At 38.8% G+C, this 18,635-nt stretch overlaps 1 protein-coding gene across 2 annotated transcripts in view; it reads right to left on the bottom strand.

The window, feature by feature from the left end:
- The window catches only part of G2E3 (G2/M-phase specific E3 ubiquitin protein ligase), a 95,912-nt gene that overhangs the window by 30,353 nt on the left and 46,924 nt on the right, over positions 1–18,635 (bottom strand). Inside the window, exon 1 of one of the 2 annotated variants that reach the window (XM_042446152.1) lies at positions 3,507–3,564. The exons of the other annotated variant lie outside the window; for it this stretch is intronic. The gene's annotated coding sequence lies outside the window, so the exon portion shown is untranslated. Of the gene's footprint in view, positions 1–3,506; positions 3,565–18,635 lie in introns of those variants that run through there. 2 annotated transcript variants of the gene reach the window in all.

Raw genomic sequence — 18,635 nt, 5'->3', positions numbered from 1 at the left:
TCCTGTAATAAGCCAGCAATCACAGGCAGGACAGACAGTACAGAAAATTCAAATACTATAACTACCAGGATTTGAAAGGGATTTATATGCTGAGCGGCAATGGATAAACATTTCATAGAGCTACTGTCAGAGTACTCAATTGTACTTCTATCATATGGTGTGTTTGTGTTGTGCTGCTAATGCATATTTCAACTTATATCATTTAGTGTAGTACACTGTCATATGGCCTATTACAATGTATAGTACAACCTCTGCATTCACAGTGGACATATCCTCAGACTTTCCATGCAAACGTGAAACCATTGATAACAGTGAACCCTACTGAATGACTTTGAGAAAGTTGGCCATAGAGTCGTGCTGGAGGACCTAGTGATTCCTACAGAGAACACCTCTCCAGACATTTCTTGGTACTCCAGAATGATTCTATGGTCAACTTCCACCAGAAGCACAGCACAGAATTCCACTGGATGACCTAGAAAATGCCTAGAGAGAATGTATTTTTTCTCCAGATGTGGGAAAATGAAACAGTGGGAACTGGTCCAGCAGATACAGGGGGTCGTACTATAAGGAGTTGGTCCTCTGTATCCACAGATTTATTATCCACATATTCAAACATCCACTGATTGAAAATGTTGCAAAAATATATTAAATTGCAAAAAAAACCCAAACCTTGGTTTTACCAGTTTATATATATCACCATGCCATTGCATTTAATGGGATTTGATTTTGGTATCCATGGGGGGGGGGGGTCCTTAAAACAAATGCCAGTAGATACCAAGGGCTCACTGTATATACATTTGATCCTACAGTACCTAACCAAATGCTCATAGGAGCTCATGAGAATGACTTAAGGGAAATAACTCCCCACAACTGTAAGCAATACTCTGCCTTGCCTTGTGTCAAGATTACTGTGACACGTCCTCATTTCTCTAGCGTGGTAAAATAACTGAAGACGACAGTATTTATGCAGAAGTATGCTTTCCTTTGGAAGGTCGGTTGAAAAATGTATTGCCTTTTGTTACCGTGGATTATTTGCAAATACACACACTGAATATAGATAGACCAATGTCTTAAAAACTCCGACAGGCACCTAAAACCTAGTGCTTCCATTGGATATGTACAGCAGTTCAAAAGGTTGTTAGCTTATAGATCCCCAAAACTGAGTTCTCTCTATCTTTCTCCACACTAAAATCTCTTTTTATATGCTGTCTATTCTTTTTACACACACACACACACTTCTACATTTACTTAAGGTAAAGCATAGGAAAACAGAAAGGCATGCCCTTCTGCAAAAAAAGCACCCGATGTTCCAGAGAATTCTCCATCTATTTCCTTTGAAATTCAGAAAGCCATGCTAGTTCATAATAAAAAGGCCAAAATCCATGATCAGGTAAAATCTTTGTTATTAAATATTTACTACCGTAACAAAAAGAGTGGGCATACTTTGGAGAAAAAGGAATAAGGGAATAAAGCTAACCTGATGTTGGAAGTCATGAAATTTACACATTACAAACCTGAAAACTGAATAGAGGGAGATAAAGATCTAAGAGACATTTGGCTCTATTAGTAGTCATGGAGGTTTCAGAGCACCTCATGATTTCTGAGGGGAAACTAATACTAACAGGCTGATTTTCCTGTATTTTGAAATACTAAATTCCATAATAACTCCATCTGGCTTCCAATGCTAGCAGAACCATAAAGGAGAGATACTTGCCAGGGCAAATAAAATACTCTCCCAGCAAACCCACTGTTTTGTCTAAAATCAAAAGTATGATTAGCATCCTGCTAACCAGTTTTTCCTGTGATAGTTACCACGCTCACATTTCAAGAGCAATTCTTTGTAGAACATAATCCAAAGGTACTCGGTGTTATGGTAGACATTGGGCCAACGGGTCTTTTCTGGCATTCAACTCACGTGGAATGACTGTGTTTTCTTTAGTCTGCTAATTTCTTTGGCAATACCTGCTGACAACATAACATAAACCTCCAGCACCACCATCACCAGCAGCAGCAGTGATGACAGTCAGAAACAGAAAATGTAGTCCTGTCCTAACAATAATGAAGTGGAAATTTTTCTCCCTGGAGATTTCAAGTAATTGCTTTTCAAGATGGATGGGCCGCCAACAAGAAAAAGGGTGCACAACAAAACCTGAAGAAACTGTCTCTTTTAAGTAAAGACCTTTCAGTAAAGATTCACTAGGGTGCATCTACACTGCGAAAATAATGCAGTTCGGCCCCACTTTAACTGCCACGGTTTCATCCTACACAATCCCTGGGATTTCTAGATTTGTGAGGCACCAGTCCTCTTTGGCAGAGAAGGCTAAAGACCTGGTGAAACTACAAATCCCAGGATGGAGCCATGGCAGTTAAAGTAGGGTTGAAACTGCATTATTTCTGCAATGTAGATTCATCCCTAGCTACTCTAATTCATCTGCTTTCTCCTTGCCACAAAATCTCTCTCTTAAGGCTGCATCCACAGTGCAGAAATAGTCCGGTTTGACACCACTTTAACTGCCAATGCTATGGAATCCTGGGAACTGTAGCAGAGCTCTGGTGCCACAGCAAAACTACAGTTTCCAGGATTCCCCAGCACTGAGCCAGGGCAGTTAAAGCGGTCTCAGACTGGGTTATTTCTGCAGTGTGTTTTGGACCCAAGTCTCCAAGGTGCTGCAAGAACCCTTTGCATTAACAAAAACCAAAAAGAAAACAGTAGTGGTTTGAGCATTGGGCCTTGATTCTGGAGACCAGGGTTTGAATCCCAACTGGGGCATGGAAACCCACTGGGATGAGCTTGGGCCAGTCACACTTTCTCAGCCTCAGCAGATGGTCATGGCATGCACCCCCTCTGAACAATTGTTGCCAACAACAACAGGATAGGGAGGCCAGAAGAGGGAAAGGACTTGAAGGCACACCACCACCACCACAACAAGGCAACCTTGGGCAAGTCACACTCTCTCAGCCTCAGGGGGTGTCCATAGCAAAAACTCCCCTCTGAATAAATCTTGCAGAACAAACAAACAAACACCAGGAGAGGGAGACCAGAAGAAAGAAAGGACTTGAAGGCACACAACAACAACAACAAGGTAACTCTGAGCAAGTCACACTCTCTCAGCCTCATAGGATGGCCATGGCATACACCCCCTCTGAACAAGTGTTGCCAACAACAACAACAACAACAACAACAACAACCACATGATAGGGAGGCCAGAAGAGGGAAAGGACTTGAAGGCATACAACAACAACAACAACACAACAAGGCAACCTTGAGCAAGTGATACTCTCTCAGCCTCAAGGGGTGTCCATGGCAAACACTCTTGCCTAGGAAGGAAAGGGTTGGGGACAAAAAATCTTGAAGGCATGCAGCAACAACAACAACAACCACAACAGCAACACATATTTGCAAACCAAACCAGCTCAGACAGACAGAGAGAGAAACCATGCAGCCTCCCGCGTTTGGAAAAGGGGAGGAAAAGCGACCCTCCGTCCCTCTCTTCCCTTCCACTCACCTCCGAGTCCTGGAGCCTTTGCCACAATGCTCCCGAATAACCGCCGGAGCATTCAAACCCCAACATCCGCTTACGTCACAAAGGACGCTAGGAAGGAAGCCCCGCCCCCTTTGGGTCAGGGCTCAGCCATTGGCTGAAGAGTGTCTTCATATAAAAGACACAGACAGACAAGGACTAGAGACTAGGCGCAACTGCTGCTGTTCTGAGACAGCTCTCTCTTTGTAGCGCGCTGAGGCTGCGTCCGCACTGCGGAAATAATCTGGTTTCAAACCGCTTTATGTCACTGCTGGCTCTATTTCATATATTTACTAACAGTGTTGAAACGAGAGACATGGAAGAAGAGCTCCGTAGGAAGAGGAAGGAAATGCCCCAGTTTTTCCTCCTTCTTCTTAAATTATTATGTTTTTAATAAAATAAAATTATATTATTTTCCCCAAATGTATTATTATTATTACTTATTTTATTTATTTATTTATTTAGAGTATTTACACCCCACTCTTCAGCCAAAAGGCTATCATTTTTAAAAATCAGACATCTTACCAAATGTTCCCTTCAACCACATTATTATTATTATTATTATTATTATTATTATTATTATTATTATTATTTACAGTGTTGTTATTTTAGTTTTAAGCTAAGGGATAAGGGGATATGTAATTTTCAGTTACTTATGTGTTATGTATTCACAGTTACTTCAGTTACTATTTTCAGTTACTTATGTATTTATGTATTCTATCAATCCTTCTGGAAAGGCAGGATATAAATAAAATCTTATTATTATTATTGTTATTACATTTGAATGCATTTTGATCGTTATTGTTTCAAGACATAATTTTAATGCTGACAGTCTGTTTCATGTTACGATTGTCGGCATCGAGTTCCATGAAATTACGATTCTAGGAGTATCATTAGTACAAAAGGGGTTGTGAAGGTAAGGGAACCTTTGTACCCATGTGGCTGGGGTGCTATAATTCAAAGAGAATCCCTACAAGGAAAGCCCCTCTTTGCATATTGGAGTCACACAGGTTGTTGAAGTGGGACAACTTGCTCCAGCACTTTTAATTCTACTTGGAAGGACAAGGCAAGGCTCCACACTGATCTCTGCAAACAGAGTAGGCTTCCTGCCCCCCTCAAAAAACAACAACAGTTTTTACACAGGAGAGAGTTACTTTACATCTCAATGAGATTTCAATATTGTTTATTGGCTAAAAGACTCAAAGGCAGTTGAAGTCTCATTTCCAGCAAAACAATGGGACTCTACCGATTGCTTTCTGTCTCAGCTCACAGAAGGGATAGATCCTGTTGTTAACTGCTGTCAAGTTGACTTCAACACTATGAACGAGAGACTTCCAACTCTCCAGGCCTGCTCAGGTCTTGTCGGCTTAGAGCTGGGGCTCCCTTGGTTCAGTCTATCCATCTGGAATGTGGTTTTCATCTTTTCCTATGGTCTTCTACCTTTCAAAGGCAATACTACCTTTTTTTCAGTGAGTCATGTCTTCTTGTGGTATGGACAAAGTATGACAGTCTCAGTTTTGTAATCTTTGCTTCTAAGGAGAGTTCAGGCTTCATTTGATCTAGGACTCATTGATTTGTCTTTTTAGCAGTCCATGGTATCTGTAGAACTCTTCTCCAGTACTGCATTTTAAATGAGTTGATTTTCTTCCTAGAACCATAGAACCATAGAATTGCAGAGTTGGAAGAGACCACAAGTGCCATCCAGTCCAACCCCCTGCCATGCAGGAACTCTCAATCAAAGCATCCCCTACAGATGGCATTACGCCTCTGTTTAAAGACCTCTAAGGAAGGAGACTCCACTGCACTCCAAGGAAGGAGTGTGTTCCACTGTCGAACAGCCCTTACTGTCAGGAGGTTTCTCCTAATGTTGAGGTGCAATCTCTTTTCCTGCAGTTTGCATCCATCTCTGGAGCAGCAGAAAACAAGCTTGCTCCCTCCTCAATATGACATCCCTGCAAATATTTAAATAGGGCTATCATATCATCTCTTAACCTTCTCTATCTCCTTTCTTCACAGTCCAACTTTCACAACTATATGTAGAACTGGGAAATATGATGGCATGGGCAATCCTAAATTTAGTATTATATGATATATTTTTATACTTCAGGATCTTGTTTAGTTTCTTCATAGTTGCCTTTCCAAGTCCTAGTCTTCCTCTGATTTGTTGACTGCAGTCTCCATTCTGATTAATGACTGAGCCAAGGTATGGAAAATCTTGAACTATTTCAGTGTCTTAACCATCTACTTTAAAATTGTGTAAATCATCTGTTTGTTTAATGTTCAACTGTAACCGTTGCACATTTTTCCTTGACTTTGTTCAGTAATTGTTCCAAGCCTTTGCTATTTTCTGCTAGTAGTATGGTGTCATCTGCAAATCTTAAATTGTTGATATTCTTTCCTTCAATTTTCATGCCTCCTTCCTTTGAATCCAAACCTTCTTTATAGATGATACGTTTAGCATACAGGTTAAACAGATAGGATGTAAAATCCAGCCTTGCCTGACCCCAATGCCAAATGAAAACTCTTCCATTTCTCTGTGTTCTGTCTTAACAGTAGTCTCTCGTCCTGAGTACCGGTTGTAACATTTCTTCATTTCTTCATATTTGGTCCAAAGCTTCTTATGGTTTTTTTAAAAAATCTCTTTGCTTTCAGCAAGTTTTATTCCCAGGGATGTGGGCATAGAACTGCAATCTTTCATCTTAACTGGGGCCGTATAAAACATGTTCACTTGGAAGTCAACCAGATTAAGTTCCATGGGTTTCATTATTTTCAGTAAAACATTTTAACAAAACATAGTTCTGAGTGACTGTGATCATGACCAATCTTACTGCTGCTCTACTGGCTCCTGCTTTTAATCGCTATTATATTCAGGTTTTATATAGCATGAATTAAAATCTTTACTCCTTCAGAATAGATTATCCTACTTAACATTGTTTTTTGTGGGTTTTTCGGGCTATGAGGCCGTGTTCTAGAAGAGTTTATTCCTGATGTTTCACCAGCAGCTGTGGCTGGCATCTACTTAACATCCTTGACCTCTTAAGGCTGGGGCCATACTATGCAGATTTACATGGTAGTAAGCTTCATCAAACTTAGTGGAATTTTGGAATAAGCAAATATAGGACTATACTGCCTAAGTGATGTTGGTGTGCATTTTCCCCTAGAATTTTAAAGACTTAATAGAGTAATAAACATTAACATTAATAAACATAACATTTATAAACATTAACTTTTTTCCTTGTAGGTCTGTAAAACAGAGGAGAAAATTATCAGAGAATTCCATGTGTGTGTGTGTGTGTGTAATCTGAGAAACTGATTTGAGATGTTCTATGCAGATTCATCACCTAGTAATTTCCAGAGATGTAAACACCTCATTTTATTCACTCTTTCATTTACTGATGCTCTTGGGAGATTATTACTTTCCAGAACTTTGCTCCTCTAATGGTTAGATATCTTCATCTTATCAAATTTATAGAGCAATTAGTGCTTTTGCTGAGTTAGCACCCCTACTGAGCAATTAAATAACATCTTTTAAACCACTCCAGTGTGCTCTGTAAAGACTCTTTGCTTCTTGTCTTTCAGCTGGACACAATCCAAATGTACAAAATTAGGGTTTACATTGGGACCCTCATTGCTATTCCAGTTTTAATTTCCCAAGTTTGGAGTTGGGGGACAAGAGTGCTTAAGTCATGGGACAGTTTCAGGTTCTCTTTCCATTGGACAGTTGAAATTCCTGGGGGGGATTGGGGGGGATGCAGAATTTTATCATACAGTTTCATTGGATTGCAGCTTCAATAGATCTCATTAATCCACTTGAACTACTCTTCTAGTCCTGGTACCTGCTAGATAGTACCTTATGTGTACGTCCAGGTGTGCATAAGGCACATATTTGCATAAGGTGCTTTTCTTATACTATCACCCTGCTCTGTGCACTGAATTTTACAGGGACCACACATGAAACACCCCCTCCCCCATTGTATTTTCACCTTATTTTTTAAAATCACTTCTACCTTCTTCCTTTTGGGGGCAAAAATTGTTCAGGAGAAATAAGCGAAAGACCTTCCTAGAGGACTCCATCTGGAAATGCCTTCAGTTCTTTGTGTTTATTTTCCTCACAATGGTGCTTGGGGTTCTGTCCTGTTTGGCTGATTTTTCTGGTTTATATTCCATCAGTTTCTTGCCTTTATGTTGAATTTAAGCCACTGGATTTTTAATGGTGAACCAGAAACAAGTGGGACTTGATGACAGGTGTGTGAGCCCTGGTGGCGCAGTGGTTAAATGCCTGTACTGCAGCCACTCAATCAAAACCACAAGGTTGCGAGTTCAAGACCAGCAAAAGGGCTCAAGCTCAACTCAGGCTTTCATCCTTCCGAGGTCGCTAAAATAAGTACCTAGATTGTTGGGGGCAAATTAGCTTACAGTTGTAAACCGCTTAGACACTGCTTAGGCAATATGAAGTGGTATATAAATGAAGCTTGTTTGTGTTTGTTTTTGTTTTACTGGTTTTTTAAAAAAGCATTTAAAGGCTGAGCCCCACTCTCAGAATAGAGGTCACTAGGTATCCAGGTCCTTATTCCAGCCTACTTATATAATTTGGCATGTAGTGGCTATCTCCTTCCACCTGCTAGGTGCCTGTCTGTCAGCAAAGAGGTCCCCCAACACCAGCAGCCCATTTCACAGACCTTTCTCTCTTTGAAGACAGGGAATGTTCCAGTGAAGAATCATGTATTCCCCCATTTGTTTGGGGAGGATCATTGTAGGAAGATAAATATTCAGTGGAGTCTAGTGGTTTTGATGTTGTTGGGGCAATGGAATTGTTCTTAGTCTGTGCCCTTTAAGGGAGCTATCCAGTGTGCTGAGCCATTTTAGGAACAGACTTCAGCATTTGGATAACTCAAAGTGCAGAGCTTATTAAAACAGCAGATTTACTGCCCTACTGACATCAAAGTCACCAGCCGTCACTGCAAGTAACCTATTAGCAATAATGTGGATGTGGATGGTGGTTTCTAAGGGTAAAATTTATTGTCTAACATATTAATGGTAGGATGAAATTTTGTAATATGTACTTACTGATATGGTGGCTCAGTGGTTAAGACACTGACTCTGATGATTGCAAAATCAGAAGGTCAGCAGTTTGAGGCCCAAGTGCTACAAGGAGTGAGCTCCCATTACTAGTTCCAGCTTCTGCCAAGAAAAACCCTGATATAGGTACAACACCTTTTCCTTTCCAGTGGAGTTAATACTGGATTGCTGTGAACATGTTTAAAATCAGGAAAACACTACAACAAAGAAATAGTTAAGCCCCTGTCCCATACTGCAACTTATAGCAACTGCAACTCCAACCAGCCAATGCCTACAGAGCCTATGGTGAGGGATAATGGGAGTTGTAGTCTAACCATACTTCAAGTCCCCAATAGTTCCATTCCATAGCACATAGTTTGATCATGGAAGATGCGTTAGCGTTAAGGATGGATGCATAGGTGTGTACAGATACTGGTTTAGTTCCAAAACAAGCATCCTCAGTCCAAAGACCCTTTTAAACAGAAGTGTTTTGAAAAGAAACTGTTTAAGGATTTAATCATTTTAATGACAGTTCACTGATTTTTACTCTGATACCTGAGGAGTTTAGGCCAGCATACATATTCTGTCAGTGAGGAGTTTCTTGTTACAGTGGGCCCTGTTGGGATTTGGTTCCAAGATCCCTGTGGATACCAAAATCCGTGGATGTTCAAGTCCCATTAAATACAATGACATAGTAAAACAGTGTCCCTTATATAAATTGGCAAATCAAGGTTTGCTTTAGGGAATTTATATTCTGTTGAATATTTTTAAGCCACAGATGATTGAATCCATGGATAAAGAATCCATCATCACAGAAGGCCAACTGTACTTGCTTCTCCTCACAACTTATATAAATTCTATCTTTCTTTACTTATTAATCATTAACTATGGCCAGAGCTTGGAAAACTTATTTTTGTAGACTGCAGCTTTAAGAATTCCCCAGCCAGCATGGACAATAACTGGAGTTATTCTTGTCTCAGGGCTAACGTACTTAATGCTTATAAAGCAGCTTGAATTCCACTGCTAACGGTGGTTTAAAAACTGAACCATGGTTAGTTAACACAGATATAATGCCCGTGGCAATTGCTGATGCTAGTGTTAGTGGTACAGTGTGATGGATCTATGTCCTGAGGCCTGTCTGTCCTCAAAGATAGGTCCATCTCCTTGGAAATCTTCTTTAAAGTTCATACTAAAATCTAGAACAGATTAGCTGCCTCAACGTTATGGAAGCCACCAGTGAGAAAGTCCACTGTGGTTATAGCTTCCTAGTCCAACAGCTGTACAGGATTTTATTATTAGCATTTCTGGAAGTCATCTTCATATCATGAAAATGTCTACAGACTTCCTATATTCAAAGTAAGTTTCACATTATTTTTTATTGTCAACAGAATGAAAACCTAACATAACCTTTAGTACATGGGAATTCATGCATAACCTCTCTTAAAAAAAGCAAGCACAAAATCCAGGTGAAATGGTACCTTTGCAGTTCTGCTTCAGACAAAGTTCTAAGTAAGTTCCAGTCTGAGTTTTGAACATTATTTTTTTAAAAAAATAATTGGTTTTTAATTTTTTAAAATAAACAATTGCCTTAAATATTACAAAGCCTTCCAACTAATGTGCTGATATTAACTTCTGTCCCTTCCACAACACAAAACCTTAAGGATTGATATGGGGATAGTATTAAACTTGAAAAATTCATCTCAGAGCATCTCTCAATATGTCTTTAAAATGACCTTAAGGGATAAATTCAAAAATAACTAGAAAATGTTTCTCATTACACCAGAAAGCCATTACTTTTGAAATGTAATTTCATTTTGTCCTTGTTACCAAAAACCACAAAAAAAGTTTTTTGTAGCATGATAATGTCAATCCATATCCAACAGGATGACTCCTAAATAAGTAGACAAGGAGAAGACTACAACCAGGAATAGTAGACAATTACTTTCTGGTCTGTACTATTTTATAGAAGAAATAAATGCTCAGCCAGCTCATCATATGACTTTGTGCTTGTTGACTTTAGACTGTTCCTAACTTCCAACTTACCACTTCCTAGGCATATCAATCTGTTGTTTACTACAGAACATAACTTTGAAAAAAAAACCTCTTCTATTACATTCTTACATCCTTGTGTGAGTGTTTTGATCCTGAAATAACCTCTGGCTGTGCTGGGTGCCTTTTAAATTCAAACATGCCACCTTCTTAGCAGCAGGACTTTTTTTCGCAAAACAGCAATTTCAGGTCTCTTGTTACAGGGCTGCTCAGATAATAAGCAGCTACGTGAGCTGCAGTGCCTAGGAATGATATTCCCCCTGCTGTGTGACCATGTGGCTTCACCAGGGAGAGCTCAGATGTTGCTTGTAGGTTTGCGTTACTTTTTTCTAATGTGGGTCACAAGTATAATGTGTTTATATGAATGCAACATCATTCTGCTGCATTCCTTGGTCTTCAAAACACATGTAGGTTCAGTTGTTCTTCATTTTCTTTTTTCTGGTTCACACTTTTAATGGTGCATCTTTTCTGATGCATCTGGATATGAGTATTCAGACTTGTCTGGGACCCAATTAAATGGGAACTGAGTGAACAAATTGGGCTGCTTTTGTATCCAGCTAAAAACCCAACTTTTTTTTTTGCACCTATGCTTTGAACATAGCCACTTGAGGCTGCAGTTCTATACAGACCTATGAGAGTGTAAGATCTAAAGAACTTGGGGAGACTTCCTCCTGATTAAGCATGCATAGGATTTTAATATAAGTAGAATTCATTGTGAGGTTTTCCTATAAATGAAAAAGGTGAACATTAATGCAATCTAATGCATGTCAAAATATGTACTTTTTGAGATAAAAGTGGTATTAAAACCCCATTAGTTTAAAAATAGAATAATTTCATGTTACTCTATTAATTAATTTCAGTAGGTCAATTATAAGATTCAAGTCAAGTTGTTTCCCCTTGGTAACTATAACATGGATAAACGAACTTCATGTTGCAAATTTCAGAGCACTCTCCCTTCAACTTTCAGTCAACCAGTTTTGATATACAACTGATAGCTAAGGTTACCAGATTATTATTATTATTATTAAACTTTATTTCTATAGTGCTGTAATTATACACAGCGCTGTACAAAGTTGGTAAAATAGGAGTAAATAAAAGCCTGCCCAAGGCGTACATTCTAAGATACCAGATCTTCTCTGATGAATTTAGCTCCATATCAGCTATGACTGCTAATCTGTGGCCAGTGTGTAATAACTAGCTTTGATTTGAGAGGATAATAAGCATGGTTTCCTTTATAAATGGTAACTTGAGTTGCACTGCTTTGAGCAGAATGTAGTCCAGTGTTGGATGAAGGCATTCCTACTGGCTGCTCCCTGTCTCTGGAAATCTCTTTCTAGGGTGATTAGACTGGCTCCATCCTGTTATACTTTCATTGGCAGGTAAAGAGCTTTTTATTTTTGGGATTTTGTTTTGTTTTGTTTTGTTAAAAGGGGCTTTTAATAGTGTGTTGGACAGCTTATTGTCATTGTCTTTTTAATGGATAACTTTTAAATTGTTCTTAATTCTGTAGATAATTTAATGAATTATTATTAATGAAGTGTATTGTGCTTCCTATACCTTGAGTCAAACATTGATCAGAATGGGGACTGCAGTCAAGATTTCAGAAGAAGACTAAGAATGGAGAGGACAGCTATGAAAGAATAAGAAAAGTTCCTCAATTCAATCAGATTTGGATGTTCCTATGTCCCAAGGGCTGCATCATTAATAGGTTGCCTGCAGCAATAGCATTAGCAAGTACATTTCTATACCGCTTACCAAGGTACTAAGCAGTTTACAAAGTGTAAGCTAATTGCCCCCAGCAAGCTGGGTAGTCAGCCTTCTCTTCCTTCTCTGTTTTGTATGTCACAATGTCTGCACTTTCTTGGTCTTCTGCAACCATCACCAGAGAGAATACTGCTGCATAGAAAAGCAAATGTATGGACACCAGACTGTCAGAAAGCTGCAAGGGTACCTGTGCAGCTTGACTGAAGAATACAGCAGCTTGGATGATTTGGAATAATCCTCTAGGCACCACATTCTGTAGTGCAGCCTCCAAAGTTATATGGGGACCTGACTAAATTCTCACTCTGGGGTGGTTGTTCTTATTTTCAGACAGAAGTAGAAGAAATGTACATTGGAAGGAGAGGAGACTGGTCTGCATGCAACCTAGAGGTTGCCCAGCTTTGCAACAGAGATATATATAGGTTTAGTTGAACTTGAATTTTTCTGGAACAAAGGAGCCTGGTGTTAGGCTGGTTGCAGATATGTGCGGGCTGGAGAATTCAAAGGGAGTGAGGCTGTTTGGCAGATTTGCACAAGGGTGACAGAGCTCTTTGAGATGATGGAAAAACTGTAGTGCTCTCTCTCTCTCTCCCCCCCCCCTCTGTGTGTGTATGAGAGAGAGAGAGAGCGCTCAATATACCTCCTGTTTGAATGTTAGCTCTGCCCAGTTTTTTCCAGGCTCTGCTCTCAACTCAACAAAGGTTGGCAACCTCTGATCTACTCTGTAACCTTCTGCAGTCATTGTGGTTGGGCTGAACCAGAATATGAAGATCATCTGTTAAGTTTTAGTTGCAGAGTTGTCTGGCTGCTATAATATCAGCTTCAAAGGACACAGAGCCATTGAATCTTCTTTAAGATCTTTCTTGTTGAAGTTCACTACACTTACATTTAAATAGTAGCAACCTGCCCAGAATACATCCCTAATCAAAAGAAATCTCTGTGGTTACATCATCTTTAAGGGCATTAATAAACCATTGAAGAAGAGAAGAATGAATTCATTCACATTTCCCAGCCTGCAAGTAACATAAACAGAGAGCCAAACGTTGAAGGGCAGTTTATTTTCTGACTTGTTTTTTCCTGTTATATTTAAAAGAAGCCATGGAAGACTTGAATCAAGGGAGAACTAGTGAGGGTTGGGAGGCTACATAAATCTTCTTATTCCTGCATATTCTAAGAAACAACTGTTTCTGAGAAACAACTCAGTCCTCCCTGCCTTTGAGGATGTTCACACCCATAACTGAAATTTGTGAACCATTCCCTCTCAATTCCAATTTTCTTTTCCCTGGGTTAATGTTACAACTCACCAGGAAAGTCTAGTTTTGGGAATAAAGTCTAGTTGAAATGTATTTGGCAGAAATTTGTGCAAAGACATAAGAAACCAATGAAATTGTTGGAATGAAGGAGGAGGGATACAATAAAATAGAGTAAAGGATGACATACAATGACTAGTATAGCTGTGCAATGTAGATACACTATTAATGAGACTTATAAGGAGGAGGCAAATTTGTCCAAATAGAAATGAACTATTTTTTAAATAAGGCTATAAAGTCTGAGGAGAAAATGTTGGAACTACATTACCTTATAAGCACATGTTTATATCTGTATATGAACGTGTGTATTGTTATTGTGTGTCATCAAGTCATTTCTGAATTATGGTGAACCTAAGGCAACCTTACCAGAGGGTTTTCTTGGCAAGATTTTTTTTATCTGTGAGCTGCTTTGGGTCTCTTTCTGGGAGAAAGGCAGCACAGAAATGAAATGAATAAAAATATTAAGTAAGATTTGTTCAGATGGAGCTTGGCTTTGCTGTCCTTTGAAGCTGAGAAAGTGTAACTCACTCAAGATCATGCAGTGGGTTTCCATGGTTGGGTGGGGAGTCAGACCTTGGTCTCCAAAGCTGTAGACCAGTGCTCAAACCATTACACCACACAGGCTGTCCTTTAATATCATTCCTACCCTGAAAATCTTTACACATAATTTCCCTGCATTCAAAATATCATAATGTATGATAGTCATATGATTAAATTTACTATGTGAATAAAATTACCTTTAATTATAGGTGACTGTGTACATGTAGGATACATCAAACTTTTTATGCAGTAATGATACGGTAAGAAGAATATGCTGTGCATGAAACTTTCCTTAGTAGAACCATAATCTTAGTACAGTACTGTATTTTGATAAAATTGCTGCAGATTATAAACTGTCACCGCTAGAGGGGAGTCAAAGATTTTTGTAGTTATCTGTGAAGATAGAGGAGTTGCTAAAAATTTATGAATTACTAAAATGAGTGGTTTGCTTTTTTAAAAATATCAGTTCTGTATTCTTTGGGTGGAATCTTCTAATTTAAGCAGAGGCAATGATTCTTCAAACCATAATTCAACTGTGAGAGTGAGAAGTGCATACATTGTGTATGTCATTTTTGAGAATTTGGCCTTTCCTCCTACAAGTAAATCCCATAGCTAATTCTGAAATGCTGTTGTACTGTCATTCTTCTTACATTTCAATCTACCTTCTGTTTCTTCTAATATTACACTGTTGAATTCATTCTTTTCTCCTCTTGATTTTATTGCATTGCAACTTAATATAATATTTTATTTATGCATTATTTTTCTGTGCAATTTACAGGGCAACCCATTCATAGATAATCATAATTACATCTGATTGAGTTCAGTGACCCTTTTAAAAAGATAAATGTGCACACAATTGCAGTCTTACAAGCTGCTTTTCATCAGAGAAACAGGCATACACCATGCAATACAATAAAATATTGGTTTCTAATTGAATTTTTCTGTTGTGGATTTATTGTTTTAGTGTTATTGTATTGTTTTTCATCTGGTTTCTGTTATTAAAATAGTTTTGTTCTGTATAACACCTTAGGGGTTTTTTTTGGCACAGAAAGGCGTCTGCTCCATTTTAACCCATCCGAGACTGTGGCTGCATCCGCACTGTAGAAATAATTCAATTTGATATCACTTTAATGGCCATGGCTCAAGGCTATGTAATTCTGGGTACTGCAATTTTTGAGACATTTAGCCTTCTCTGTCAGAGAGCTCTGGTGCCACAACAAAGTACAATTCCCAGAATTTCATAGCCTTGAGCCATGGCAGTTAAAGTAGTGCCAAACCGGATTATTTCTGCAGCGTGGATGCAGCCTGTGATGCAAGAGTATGGGTAGGATTGTTCTGCCGATAGTATATGAACAGTGTTTTAATTTTTATTGAACTGGAGTTGTTTCACATAAAACTACTGTTTGTTCCTGACAGGTCTGGGGTAGAGGCTGGAGATCGAAGAGACTGACTGTTTTAAGCTATGATAAATTGTAATTTACCATGAGGTTAAATCATAGCTGATGCTTGGGGATATTTATAGAAACATATTTTCTTTTATTCAGTATTCCTTTTGCTCACATCAAATGAATTTTTTTTGGACCAATCAAACAATATTAGAGCCATGTTTCATACTGGGTTAAAATAAACCAACCTAAGGAGCTGGCATAAGATGTTTCTGATCATACCGAGAGCTGACAGAAAATATTCTGGATAAACAAAACATGTACAGATTATTGTTTTTTTCATGATGTGCCTGAAGTATGACAGCCTCAGTCTTGTCATTTTGGCTTCCAGGGAGATCTCTGGCTTCATCTGCTCTAAGACCCATTTGTTTATCTTTTTGGCCATCCACAGGATCCTCAGCACTCTTCTCCAGCACCATCTCTCAAATGCATTGATTTTCTTCCTATATTCTTTCTTCACTGTCCAGCTCTCACATCCATACACGATAATAGGGAATAAAATGGCTTGTATGATTCTAACTTTTGTGCTGAGTTGTATATCTTTGCATTTTAAAATCCTTTCTAGTACTTTCATAGCCATTCCTAGTTATCCTCCCCAGATATAGAGATATTTGTCCCCTCATTTGTCTATTTCCCCTGCCAATGTTTCTGCCTATTTTTGGTTGTTCAATGTTTTAATGTTTTAATATTATTACTGTTTCATTCTGTTTTAGTACTGGGAATGGGGGGTGGTGGTAGGTCTAGGGTTTGATTTTTTTTAACTCTATTGTAATTTGTTGTATTTTATTGTTGTAACCCGCCCGGATTCTTCGTGATTGGGCGGGCTAGAAATAAATCTATTATTATTATTATTATTATTATTATTATTATTATTATTCGCCCCATTCTTAATCTTCATCTGATTTCCTGGCAGCAGTCCCCATACCTATCAATATTTGATCCCAGGATTGAGAATTCTTTTACTACTTCTATTTCTTCATTGTCTAGGTTGAATTTGTCAGTTATTTTCTGTTGGCATTATTTTTGTTTTCTTTATGTTCAACAGTAGGCCTGCCTTTGCACTTTCTTCCTTGATCTTTCTTAGTAGTTGTTCTAGGTCTAGGAAGTTTTCTGCTAGTATTATGGTGTCATCTGCATATCTGAGATTGTTGATATTCCTTCCTCCTATTTTCACTCCTGCTTTTCTTTCAATATGCTCTGCATATAAGTTGAACTGGTAGGATGATAAGATGCAGCCTTGCCTGACCCCTTTGCCAATTGGGAACCATCTTATTTCGGCATGTTCTGTTCTAACATTAGCTTCTTGTCCTTAGTACAGATTCCTCCTCAGGATTATCAGATGTGTTGGCACTCCCATGTCTTTAAGCACATTCCATAGCCTTTCATGATCTATGCAGTTAAAGGCTTTGCTATATAGTCTATAAAGCACATATTGATTTCCTTTTGGAATTTTCTGGTGTGCTCCATTAGCCATCATATGTTTGCAATGCGGTTCCCCTTCCTTTCCTGAACCCTGTGGTGCCTCTTCCTTTCCAGAACCCTACTTGGACCTCTGGGATTTCGCTCTCTATGTATGGTTGGAGTCTATATTGCAGAATTTGCATTATATCATTATATTGGTAATGATGTAATGTTTACATTATTTGCAAGTGGACATCCCAGTTTTCTTTAAAAAGTAAGTTTCTAGCCCTTTCCGAAGTCAAGGAAAGGAGCAAAAGCATGCAGTCGCTCTTTTTTCAATTTGTTTAGCTCAACAGCCTTTTTCTGTGTTTAAATGATGAGTAAAGTCTTACTGCTATGTTTATCTTTTTTAGTGCCTTAGAGATTTAAAATTATAAGGTGACCCACATTCTACAATTCCCTAGTTACATAATGGGGATTTACTCATCGTTATGAGGAAAGACATAGCATATTTAATAACCATTGGGGTATGATTTGCAGAGCTACTTGCAGTCATTTTGTGGAATAGGTACAGAAACATAGAAATAAATGGAGGAAAAATGCAACTCAGCAAAGTATCTAGGACGAAAGCTTGTATACAATTGCTAGGATCATGGAATCTGCTGTTTCTGCTGGAAGAAAACTGACATGGCAATTTTATGCAATCTTAACTATCCTCCACCCCCCCCCCCCCCCCCATATAAAAACTGGAGTTTCCTTTTTTAAATTTTGGCAGATTTGTATTTAAAAACTTGTTGGGTAACCACGAGTGACCAAATAAACAAGTAGGCCAGCAGAGAAATGTCAGATTGTTTCATATTTCTTCTCTGGTCAGCATAGACACTAGGTGGGCTGTCTGAAGAGTAATCCCTCTCTCTTGTTCGACAGAAGGATTTTTTATTTTACTGGACAGCAGTTCTATACTAGAGAGAAGGAGGTTGTGACTCCATCTCTTCTGTGGCTAGCATAGGTATACATCCCAATCATCCTTCAGCAAGGCCAGTTAATAATTGCTGGCCACTAATTTTCATAGTCTTATTTACAAGGATGTATTCTGGTGTTCCATAAGCAAAGCATGAATAAACAGGCACACTGTGGTCAACCTGTGGATCACCTATCAACCCCATTTAGGTAAGTTTACAACTTTATTTTCAGACCACTGGCAACCTCTGATAGGCAGCTGCATTGTGCTGGGGTTTGCTTTGTCCAATTAGTTTCTAAATGGCACCACATGGCACTGCCATGTCCTCTTTTATTTTATGTATATCTGTGATTGAGAACTTTAATGGCTCCCTGTGAGAGCACCTCTCTCCTTTTGTGAAGCCAAAAGTATGTGGGGTGTTCTACACCTCCTCTTGTCAGTCTACATGATTCATAAGGGAGAGTAGGCTGTGTGCCCTATATCAATACAATTACATAATCAGTACCTGTAAGTTAAATCATTCTTCACACCCACTAGTGAAAAATATGACAATAAAGCTATTCTCATTATGATTTTGCTCCACCGAAGG

This window comes from Sceloporus undulatus, chromosome 1 (assembly GCF_019175285.1).
Source record: "Sceloporus undulatus isolate JIND9_A2432 ecotype Alabama chromosome 1, SceUnd_v1.1, whole genome shotgun sequence".
Taxonomy (NCBI): domain Eukaryota; kingdom Metazoa; phylum Chordata; class Lepidosauria; order Squamata; family Phrynosomatidae; genus Sceloporus; species Sceloporus undulatus.
Note: the sequence above shows the minus strand (reverse complement) of the source record. Positions and strands in the feature narration are given on the sequence as shown.